The 12691-nt window shown below is 38.3% G+C and overlaps 1 long non-coding RNA gene across 1 annotated transcript in view; it reads left to right on the top strand.

Moving 5' to 3' along the window:
• The window catches only part of LOC105028216, a 45751-nt gene that overhangs the window by 20186 nt on the left and 12874 nt on the right, over positions 1 to 12691 (top strand). The window contains exons 2-3 of the long non-coding RNA XR_002195668.2: positions 1328 to 1444; positions 10949 to 11120. This is a non-coding gene — a long non-coding RNA (uncharacterized LOC105028216). The remainder of the gene's footprint in view (positions 1 to 1327; positions 1445 to 10948; positions 11121 to 12691) is intronic.

Consider the following 12691-nt stretch of genomic DNA (forward strand, 5'->3'; position numbering starts at 1 on the left):
GAAATATTACCATAACCAACAAAGAAACATTACCATAACCAGATCTCCCTTCCTCTGAACAGGATATGTTGAAATATGTTGTCTTCAAACTGAAATAAACATGATTCTTTGAAACACGAGTTTTGCACCTGTGTTCTGTTAAAACCGAAGAATTGAACATAACTAATCCCTTAGTATCGCCATATCCAACACCAATTTTTAAAAACATCTTGTTCCGAGTAATTATTCGATCAAGTCATCAATGTTTATGATTAGTGACATAAAAATGTTAGCTAGCATGTCATTAATGATAATTTTTGAAATTTCAGGAGAAATAATAATGTTTTCAGGTAGTTGGTTAGTGAAGTAGCAAAGAAGTACTACCCCTTATAATCATACACCATCCCCAATTATTGGCCACCTTACTATTTTTTTGAATTACAATATTATTGCTTTTTATGTGTATTACAAATGACAGATCATAGTTTTCTCTGAAGTGTCTACTACACAGTTGTTGCTAACTGGTCTGTCGTGCAAGTCGAATTTTACGAATTGAAAATATTTTTTAAAATATTATTTTTTACTCCATACATTTCTATAAATGAATGGTGGTGGGCAAGCTGAAAGTGTATATTGATTAGCAAAATGCACCGTTGCTTTCAAGTGCAATTACATTTTGAACTTGAGAGAATTTATTTCTCTGACCACTAGAAACGGACGATAATGGGGGTGGCCGATAGTAGGCAGGTGTCAGCTACTGTTCACAGAAGAGAGCTCGCTTCAGATGAGCAAGTTACATTCAAAGCATCAAACTCAACCGAACATGCTGCCAAATGAACATGATTCTATACAATTTCTATACAATTTGTAAGAAGTTTAAGAGGAGCGATGGAACAGTTGATGAAAAAAAGAAATTACAGAGAAAATACATGGACAGATATATTGATTTATTTAAGGGAGGCTAATTAAGATTTAAAGCCCCCCCCCCCTAAACTAAGCCTAGCGACATCCCTGGTTAGTAGCAAGTGTTTATTATTAATGCTGCATTGAAGTCTAACAAAACAGTTCAGAAAGTTTTCTTACACATTTAATTTTACCATTGGTCAGTTGTGTCAGTGCTCAACATGTTGAGTTTCCTTTCCTATAAGCATGCTGAATGTCTTTTCATTAAATGCTTTCAGGGAAAATAACATTGTATTTGGTTCAATCATGTTTTTTTTCAATCAAGTTTGCTCAGCAGCAGTAACAAATGTATTGGTCAGATAAGTATATAAATCCTTTTTTACAGGATATAATATGCTGTCTGATTATGAGATTATTCACTTGTTCTATGGCTTATGTTTTCCAGGTGATTTTAGTTGCAGGCCTATCCCCTCCCTTGGTGATGCTGGCCCATTAGCATCACACACACGTCTCCCCACTACTTATCAGCCGGCGTCATGGCAAAGCCTCCTAGACTCTAATGGTCAGTACTTTACAGTACCTTAGACTGTTGCAACACCTGGGAGTCCCTGAATACGTAACTGTATGTTTATGTACGTGCCTATAACCAGACATGTCTGTTATGCATTAAATCTGGTAGTACTATTTTCTTGTTTATACATGCATACATAGATTCTTTATTAATATATTTCTGGCCCCTTTTCCCTCCTTACACAATTTAATCACATCCATATGGTTACATCCTGTCTCATCGCAACCACTTCGTATGAATTTGAGAGAGTTGAAAATCGCTGCATTCCTTCCTCCAAGGCATCGACACTGAACTGTTATGTTTTTTTTTCTCACAATGCTCATCCAACTAGGAAGTTACGTGGGTCCTGTGTGATAGCAGGCGCACTCACATAACAACCTCAGTTAGCTATTCAGGTGCCTGTTAAGGGAGTTGCTAGATTGACTTAAAACCAGGAAATCCTTTGCATGGAATGTCCCTCTGCATATTAATGGCTTAAACCTAGACTATAGAGGTTAGCTTGATGCTACGAAAGAGTGTTTAAAACATGAACAAACCCATATGTTGTACTATTATGTTATTTCATTTCCACATTTTATTATGTCTGTAATATCTATTATATATAATATCTATCTATTATTTTCTGTGATTAAAACAACTGAGATAGCTGTTGACAGAGGTACTATTTATTATGATTTTGCTAAGAGGTGATCTGAACTAGCTCATCTGATTTGTGTGCACTAATACATTAACTTTGAGAGAATAAGGAAGTGAAATAATTGCTGTTTGGTTGTTCACACAGTAAACTAAAATAAGTGGTGTTGGCCATCAATCTTGCACAAAATGACTGATACTATTTTAATCTCTTTCCCACCCATTTTGCAGTGATACCTTTCTAAATAGATGGATGGAGGAAAGTTGAATATATCAACAACCATCCCCAATCTGTGACTAATATTTTTTGCATTTGTTTTGATTCAGATACATTATCAGTAAACAGAAACCTTTCTCTGTGTTACTTTATTTATAGAAAATATAATATGTATATATTAATCATATAAAAATATGTACGTATTATTATTACAAATAAACATGCAATTGCTGGCAACAGAAATGGATAAAAGACATCTCATCCCCAGACTTTTGCATATATTATTAGCCAGATTTCCTTTCACTAGCTCACTACCCTGGATTAGAATGTATCGCTTCCTCTTTAGATGGGGGTTGGAGGGCACCGGAGGCTGTGTTGTGGCGGCAGTGGTTCTTTCACTTCCTGTTGTCTGGTTAAAGAGTGCCAGCCATGTGCCTATGTGATCTCACTTCACAGGAATGCACACAGCCGCCTCTGAGACTAGAGTAAAAACGCAGCGCTGCCGCTGGCTTCCTATAATAAAGCACACAAACTTCACCAAAAAGTAGTATTTCATCAACTTTGTTTTTAAGCTTACAGTACTGTTTTAGCTTTTGTGTCCCATTTGAAATTAGGGAAAGGAGACAGTTTCCTGTAAACTATTCAGAGTATACTGTATGTGTGTGGTTTCAATTATAGCTCAGACATGAAAGAATGACCACTTTCTGTTGTTATTTTGTCCAGTTGGGTTAAGCTAGGCTCCTGACTCATGATTTTACTGTATGCATTTCTAAGCAGCCTTTCCCAGAAAGACAGATAAATCATGACTAACAACATAATGAGCCTGTTGGGTATACAATTTTTAAGTTTAGTCTTTTTCAAAGATGACTTTAGTGACTAATCAACTGAAATTGGTTATTTTTTCTCTCAGTTTCCCAGAATTATGATAAATTATTAATAGCAAAGCTGTTTTCCTATTTCTTCAAGTTATTACCTGAATCGCAGAGGCATCCTGACGGTAACGATTAGCAGCCCTGGCCCCTCCGGAGAGGAAAATATCCACCTCTGTCTCCTTCTCCATCCTCCATTGATTATGGTTATCGTTAATATATCTAACAAGGACATGTGTTCACAATTTTGTTATGTCCGCAAGGTGTGACAGTCCCCTGTCCTACAGAACGTGCTTTCCTCCCTCGGAAATCGATGCGGAGACGGATGACAAAGCCGGCGTGAGTCAGCGTGGAAATATAGGTCCTTATCAGGGCTCTTGATATACTGTATGTCACATTAGGAAATATAGGCCGTGTGCATTGTCTACAAGATAGAGGAGTGCTCACAGATCAATGAAGCAGCATAAGCATTAAAACAGTACATCTTCATCCCCGGAACACCCCGGGTTATTTGCTGCACTCACACCCCAACATAGACGCACAAGGACATGCTTCAGTGCACGCAGAGAGAATTAGATTTGTCCGTTGGTTACAATCCAATATCTATCATTGAATGGGTTCTTTTCATGGCAATGGCCAAAGGTCTCCCATTTTAGCATCAGAGAAGGGCCCCATTGGTACCGAAAATCTCATTTCTTGTGTGTTTTTAAACCAGTTAGGACTATCGGCTTAAAAAAGTCCTTTGGTTTGGAAAGCTGTGGACAGCGGTCATGACCTAGCAAGACAAACCTATTGTTGTGGACATTGTGAACTGCTTGTTGTCACTGAAAGCTTAAAGGTTTAATGTATTCTATTCATAATCTTTGGAGTCTTGTCAACCTAACTTTTGATAGTCATTTTACCGCAAGCCCAAGTCCATTTCTATATAATCTTATGAGATGCTGAAATCAATGGGATATGATTAAAGAATTATCTATGATTAAAACGAATATAGTAGATACTGGTTAAAATCATATCTCATTGATTTCGGCATCTCAGAAGATACATTCTTGATAAGAAACAACAGTTTAAGGACTCAGAACCCTCTGAAATGTTCAAACAAAGCTGATAGAACAGTTACCACATTCAGACTATTTTGGACAGATGTTAGTAACAATGCGTTATAGCCCTTTGGCCTGAAGAACTTGTTCATGTTGGATGGCTTCTGGTAGAGGGGGACAACGGAGGGGCTTTGTCAAACAGCTGACTTATGAAGGACGAGAAGGGAGGCAGGGAGAGGGGGTGGAAGGAAAACTTGGGCCAAGGTCAAGTAAGCTAATTTGTTTCCTCCGTCCGCTGCAGTCCCTCAGAGACAGACCACACACTTCCCATAGAACTGGGCCTTTAATGCCAGAATGACAGCATGGGGGGGAGGGGGGCGTCATTAGCTCCTGCCCGTTTAGGTTGTGCACAGTGAAAACACTTTGTCTATTATAAATACAGTATGAGAGATAAACCTATATTTTCAGGCTTATTCCTGTCAAGCTCTTTAAAGTAGGCTAAATATATATACACTCACCTAAAGGATTATTAGAAACACCTGTTCGATTTCTCATTAATGCAATTATCTAATCAACCAATCACATGGCAGTTGCTTCAATGCATTTAGGTGTGTGGTCCTGGTCAAGACAATCTCCTGAACTCCAAACTGAATGTCAGAATGGGAAAGAAAGGTGATTTAAGCAATTTTGAGCGTGGCATGGTTGTTGGTGCCGGTCTGAGTATTTCACAATCTGCTCAGTTACTGGGATTTTCACGCACAACCATTTCTAAGGTTTACAAAGAATGGTGTGAAAAGGGAAAAACATCCAGTATGCGGCAGTCCTGTGGGCGAAAATGCCTTGTTGATGCTAGAGGTCAGAGGAGAATGGGCCGACTGATTTAAGCTGATAGAAGAGCAACTTTGACTGAAATAACCACTCGTTACAACCGAGGTATGCAGCAAAGCATTTGTGAAGACACAACACGCACAACCTTGAGGCGGATGGGCTACAACAGCAGAAGACCCCACCGGGTACCACTCATCTCCACTACAAATAGGAAAAAGAGGCTACAATTTGCACGAGCTCACCAAAATTGGACAGTTGAAGACTGGAAGAATGTTGCCTGGTCTGATGAGTCTCGATTTCTGAGACATTCAGATGGTAGTCAGAATTGGGCGTAAACAGAATGAGAACATGGATCCATCATGCCTTGTTACCACTGTGCAGGCTGGTGGTGGTGGTGTAATGGTGTGGGGGATGTTTTCTTGGCATACTTTAGGCCCCTTAGTGCCAATTGGGCATCGTTTAAATGCCACGGCCTACCTGAGCATTGTTTCTGACCATGTCCATCCCTTTATGACCACCATGTACCCATCCTCTGATGGCTACTTCCAGCAGGATAATGCACCATGTCACAAAGCTCGAATCATTTCAAATTGGTTTCTTGAACATGACAATGAGTTCACTGTACTGAAATGGCCCCCACAGTCACCAGATCTCAACCCAATAGAGCATCTTTGGGAGGTGGTGGAACGGGAGCTTTGTGCCCTGGATGTGCATCGCACAAATCTCCATCAACTGCGAGATGCTATCCTATCAATATGGGCCAACATTTCTAAAGAATGCTTTCAGCACCTTGTTGAATCAATGCCACATAGAATTAAGGCAGTTCTGAAGGCGAAAGGGGGTCAAACACAGTGTTAGTATGGTGTTCCTAATAATCCTTTAGGTGAGTGTATGTATATATATATATATATATATATATATATATATATATATATATATATATATGTGTGTGTGTGTGTGTGTGTGTGTGTGTGTGTGTGTGTGTGTGTATATATATATATATTCCAAATTTAAGGTAAGACAGGTAGACATATTAACGTCCCTAACAACATGCGGATGGTGCAGACTCCAGGTTCTATTGCCACAACCACATACACACTTCCTATTTCTGCCTATCCCCACTGTCCTATTTATTGCCAAATTCCATTTAGCAATTGCTCAGCGTTGACCAAGTAGTTGTTAGTTCACTGAAGGAGAATATATTAGTAGCAGAAAGGTTGGGCATTTGCTGGTGTACAGACGGATGTCCGACCAGTTCAAAAACATCCTCAAACTTCAGCTACTGTTGTTTGATAAAAGACCCAGTACACTAGCAGCTTTCTGATCAGATCACGATTATGTCATTACTGGCCCAAACCATTAGTAACATCACTCACCACCTGACTAATGAGAACAAGAGAAAGAGAAGGATAACAAAAAGGAGAGATTAGAGAGAGGGAGAGGATGTTGATTTTGAGTTTTAATTTAACTTCCTACTATTTCCAATGTTATTCTTTGAAGGGATTGTTTTAATACCTTGTATTGTAGGTTAAACTTTGCGGTATTGTGAAAATTGTTTTATTGGTTCAAGCCTCACTCACAAAATAGTAGCCCAGAGTTAGGTATTCGACACAGTTAAATACAAAGAGGAAGTTATTCCTCATGATTGCCACCTCTAGGGCACACATGGCACCCAATCACAAGCAGTAAAGCAGGACATAATCACAGCCTGTAAATTGTTCTAAAGCCAGAATCTGGAGAAAATAAAACCATTCGATTTTCAAAAGCATTTAAATTGCAGGCATCTTTGGTTTTAAATACAATGAACTAAACATACACTGTATTTCACTAAAAAGTTAGAATAGCTGATTTTGGTGCAGAATTTAGCATTTGTGAGCATTCTTACATTGACACACAGCCTCAGGATGACTAAAATGTGAGCACCTCTAAAAATATTTTCTAGGCATGTTTCTGCAGCATGCCTCTACTTCCTGAGTGGTGACACTGAGGCTCATGTATTTCATACTTTATAGAAATAATGAATTATTTCATCCTTTAATCTACCATCAAAAGCAACTAGGGACAATCCATCCTATTCAGCGATAGAGAAATATAGATTCAAATAAATAAAAGTTACCTAACACGTCTTTTTTTTGTTTTTAATTAGCACCTGCGAGCTGTTTCCCATTAACACCAGGCACATTAAACATCGCTCTGCTTTTCTAATTAAGTAAAGTGGAAACAGATTAGATCGCCACTTTGAACAAAGGTCAGCTTTTGCGCCTTAGCTCGTCCCTGTGTTTGTGTGTTTTCCTGCCACTACAGGAGAGTTTCTGGGACTTCCTAGACCAAATGTCACTTCAAAATAGATGTTTGTTTAGCAAAAACATACACTTTTTCTTGTATTCATGATGTGTTTTTTTGCTTCCTTCTCAAATATGATGGATAGATAGACAGCTGCTTGTATTCTGCATTCATAATATATATTTTGGCGGTACATTAATTCATTTCTATGCATTTCTATGAATTAGATGTAGAGTTCTAAGTCATATTGAAGATTAAAGCTGAGGTGATGAAAGATGAGAGTAGGTCAAAAGATCCATGGAAAAAGACATGACATGGTTGTCAAGGAGAGAAGGGAACTGCGCTGACTCACTTGCCTAGCTGGCCATTGATTGGTGTTTCATAACCATTAGTCCTGCTTTCATAGGCCGTCTAACAAAATGCCAGTCTATCGATGTGATTTAAGACCTCGCTCATTTCTCAGAAAGAACTAATTAAAGAAAAACATTGCTATGAATTGTGTAACAGAGAGTTCAAATGCGCAAGAAACACATCCATTTCGATCACAGGAGTGTTTCATTTCAATCTCCACAATTCAATCGATTCGCTCTGGCATTAGTCTCAGACTTTGACGAGGAAATATGCCTATGTCGCCTTCTGCTGTTTCCAATACAACACAGGTTTAACAAACTCAATACCTCACAGACATATTTTCAGTAGAAATAAAAATATCTTGCATTGATAAAACATGCAGTTTTGCATAATGCTACAAGGGCCTTTCCTGTTATTCACAACTGTGAGGTCAGTGGAATATTTAAATGCCTCCGCTCAGACGTTTTGCCCGTGAAACGAGAGGGTTTGGCGTACTGTGTCATGACTGCCACTATCACATTCTTTTAAACATGGCCCTCCCTCCTCCCTCTCAAAATCTCTGAGTTACGCACGAGAAGGAGCTGACAAAGGAGGCCAGACGGGAAGGAGAGAACGACCGAATTTAATAAAGTTCAACAAGGCAGAAAGGATTGCACAGGCAGTGAAAGGCAATTCTGCTTTTGTCTTCACAACTTCTGCATACTTAAACACTTTTACACCCCAAGCCCTTTTCTCTCTGTGTCTGCCCATATTCAGAGAAGAAACCGAGGGCTGGAGAGGGAGAGGGAAGAGTAGGAGAGATGCTCGGGACGTGTGTTTCTTTGCATGTTGACAGACGAAGGTCACCATCTGTGCAAACTGTCCGATGACTAGACATTCACTGGCCACTCTTGAATCTGAAGTCAGAAATATTGCAGAGGTAATCCACAAGTCATGTCTTTCGCCCTACTGAATTTCCTGTTTACAATATAATCAAATTTTTGAAGAGAATCTACAGAATGTCATTTAAATTGTTGACCATTTTCCACTCCGTAATTTCCTGCTCCGGTGCCCTTCAGGTTTCTTTTTCTCTTTCCTTTGACTAAAGCAGTACAGCCTATATGCTATTGATCATGTTTTTACAATAATTGACTTTCGGCCTCTCTTTTCCAGTATTTACTATGACATCTGGTCCTTTGGTTTTACTGTTTGGCATCATAAATCTGATCTCTTTAGTCCTCCAGAAAGCCTCTTTACACCTATGTATTGTGCTAGGAGTAGTGGGGTTCAATCATCCAAAAGGCTCCACCTAGCTCAAATAGGGGGTTACTGAAAGGGGAGCGAATGCCATTGTTTTTGGAGATGGATTTTTTTTTTATAAAGACAAATATGCTTGGAGAATGTTATCATGTCAGTCACCCCTAGACCAACCATAAAAGTAAGTTAATGATTCTCTGTCTTCTTCTGCACAGTAGGGATTCCAATTACAATGGAGCATGAGGAAAATAATTGCGATTTTCAAATAAAATCCACTTAAGAATAGATGTCCTGCTGAGGAATTGTTCAGGGAGCTGTAATTTTGCACTAAAAAGTGACATATGCTCATAGGGTCCCTGTCTCATCCAGACAACACGTGTTTCTGTGTGTCCACTTTAAATGCATGTCGTAGTACGTCATTTATTTAGTTTAGTTTAATGGTTTCAATTTGTCCATTCGTTGCAAATCCCTCATATTAATCCGAACACATACAAAACCTGGTGATAGGGTGTTAAACTGTCAAGGGAGGTTCAGAGGAATTATATCACATTTCTGCCAGAAAAGTCAAACAGTTCTTTTTTATTAACTCAGAACCACCAAAACACCAATGGTAGACCAACATTTACGTTGTGACACACATTTACATTAATATGACCCCTTCACAACACCGTTTTTTTCCATTCCATGAAAGGCACAAATGCAAATGTCCTCCTGAAACGTGATATCTCTCAGTTTTCAATTCATGATTTTTGCACAGTGGCGTCTTTTCCACATTACTACCATCTGATAATAGTACCCTTACCCTAGAACCACCATTATAAGGGTCATAACCTTTCACAGATATGACATCAGTATGGACCACACTCCTGCTCTCCCCACCTTCTGACTGGTTCTCACTCTTTAAAAAAGGGAAACAGGAAGGTTAAAGAGGAGTTTAGAAGAAATCATGACCTCAGGTGACCTTAGTGAAATCCCTAGACGACGCCTGACAAATGTCCTGGTCTTACATTGCTCAGACTCTTCCCACTGACGAGCAATGAATAAGTCCTGTATTTTACTGAACTTTTTAATACACTTAGGGAGTCAAAGATATAGACTGAGAGATAGTGAGGTAGCCATGCTTTGGTGTTTTAACCCAGTAATAAAATGTCTAGACACCAATTAACATCAATTTCCCTCAAGAATCTGTCATCAGTGTGAGTGCTTTTTCTCTGCTCTCTAGGGCCCAGTTCAAAGATGCCCTCTTGTCAATCAATGCATCCCTCCTCCTCTACTTTAATTTAACTTTGTTGTCTTTTATAAAGACCTTTTTTCTGGAAAAAAAGACATCCACCTATCCTGAGTGTAAAAGCACAACCAGGTGATCAGTCTAACTTTGTCTCCTCCTTATGTTCCTCCAGAAGCTTGACTCTGGAATTGGTGCAAGTGGCGTCATCCAGTGGTCCTCTCTGTCCATGAAATTAGATGAGCCTCATTATTCGATCCACATTTAACTGATTATGATGCAAAATATACTTCATAAAACAATTTAAGCATGCACATCAGAAAGTGACGTCAATGGGAGATGTACAGGCAGGTTCGCTTCCACTGAGCAGCGGTTATTCTACCCTGCAACCTGTGGGAAAATCTAAGTATCCGTGTCACTGTGGTGATTAAGTATTTGGGCAGCGTGTTGAAGTCTTCTAATTGGAAACACGGTGTTGGAGAGGAACGCAAAATGCAGGGTGTTGGCAGTGTGTTGTCAGTCGTGTTCATCACTGAGGAGAAATATCTACTGGGCATTAGGGCATTCTAACCATTTAGCGGATGCCAGCGGACATGTTCCTGCGCATGTTCACCTCGGTATCCTTCTCATGGACATATGGTTGTAATGGTCACCTGGGCAGTCATGAAAGCATGTGTGATAGTTTTATAGATTTTTTAAGTATTTTCTAAATGTTCTTCTTTGGTCTGATGAAGAATGTAGCATTTTGAAGGGTTAATCTACTCTTTATTTAGCTCTAATGATGAAAATGTTTTTTTTTGTTTTTTTTTGGAGAACTGGCAACAGATTCGGAGATGTCCATATACTGTAGATCATCCTGAGCCCCCACAATGGCCCATCCACCGTGATGTTATTGAGATTGTAAATAAGAAGAGACATACTTCACATTATCTAAAGGATATGGGAGACGAACCGCAAACCTATAATCACAACTGTGTGGTAGGAGGTGAGTTTTATCCAGACCTACTTTTCATTATCACCTACCACCCCAGTTTGTTGTTTATTTTCCTCTTCCATTTTATTTTATCTAATACATAAACTAACATTTTACTGGCCGTTTGCTGAAATCAATCACTTTTTTTCTCATTGGTGCTAGCATGCAGAATTTCAATAATGGTCAGTCCTCATATATATTTCTTATATGTATATATATTTCTTAAAGATTCTTAAATCTGGTTAGGACCGTACTCAATAGCCTTTATTTAATCTGATTGAGAGTTCCTGTTGAGCTGGTAGACAACAAAATCTCTCTTAGGCCCAAGTCACTTTGATATTGTGCAAACTTTTGAGCAAAATGAGATCCCGATGATCTAATATAATTATAATAACATTATATTATGCGACATTATTATTTAGATATTTTTTGAGTCACTAGAATATAACTACTTTATTCTGTGTTGAATCTAAATCATTTAGATTTTGTTTTAGTAGGTTGTCCACACAGTTGCATTAGCACTATAACAACTATGAATTAAACACACTGTATGTGTGAACACGTTAACTGTAAATCATCAATAAACATGAAGATAAAAAATAATAATATATCATTATAATTTTTCTGTTTTAAAATATACACTGTACAAAACGTATTGGTATACATAATCGAGGTAGTTCCTTTACATCTTTTCCTTATTTCCATATTTGCAACAAAGAAAAACATTCACATTTAGGGTCTCTCATTGTCAAATATCCATGAATTGTGAGTTAGAATGTGCCTTTGCATTTACTTGATCCAGCTGTGGAATTGTCATGTGAAAGCATCTGCTTTGCCTTTCATTTCTTTATGCATGGTCAGTTAAGGAAACTGACTGGCTATTATACCACACCTCAGGATTTATATATATATGTATGTATGTATGTATGTATATATATATATATATATATATATATATATATATATATATATATATATATATATATGTATGTAGAGAGAGAGAGAGAGAGAGAGAGAGAGAGAGAGAGAGAGAGAGAGAGAGAGAGAGAGAGACAGAGAGAGAGAGAGAGAGAGAGAGAGAGAGAGAGAGAGATGGATACATTTGTGCCATTTACAGTGAGGGAATGCTTAAGAGAACCCCAAAATTATGTCATTAGATCCTCTACAAACTACATAAAGATTACCAGTAAGATTTCAGTAACTATCTGCTAATGCTTATCCTACTCTTTAACCTTAACACTCTTTAAACTTAACAAGCTGTTGCTTATCAACATATAGTTTATTGATTGTTTGTTTATTGTGTTACCGTCTTTAAAGCATATAGAGAAAGACATTTGGACTCTCAAAATAAAGTGTATGGAGCAAGAAGATATAGTTTACCCACTTCTATAGTGTAACCACCTTTTACAGAAGAAAGGTTTTGAAAGAAAAGGGAGCAAGGCTGTGTCTAGCACTCCAGACATAGTGAGGTCATGAGTCACCCCTCCCCCAAGACAGCAAAACCTGAGCATTATAATCCGTTTGAAAGTATGTAAGTTGAATACATCTCTTGATTAAACATTATCAATAAAAACTTTATTGTC

The sequence above is a fragment of the Esox lucius genome, chromosome 20 (genome assembly GCF_011004845.1).
Source record: "Esox lucius isolate fEsoLuc1 chromosome 20, fEsoLuc1.pri, whole genome shotgun sequence".
NCBI lineage: Eukaryota > Metazoa > Chordata > Actinopteri > Esociformes > Esocidae > Esox > Esox lucius.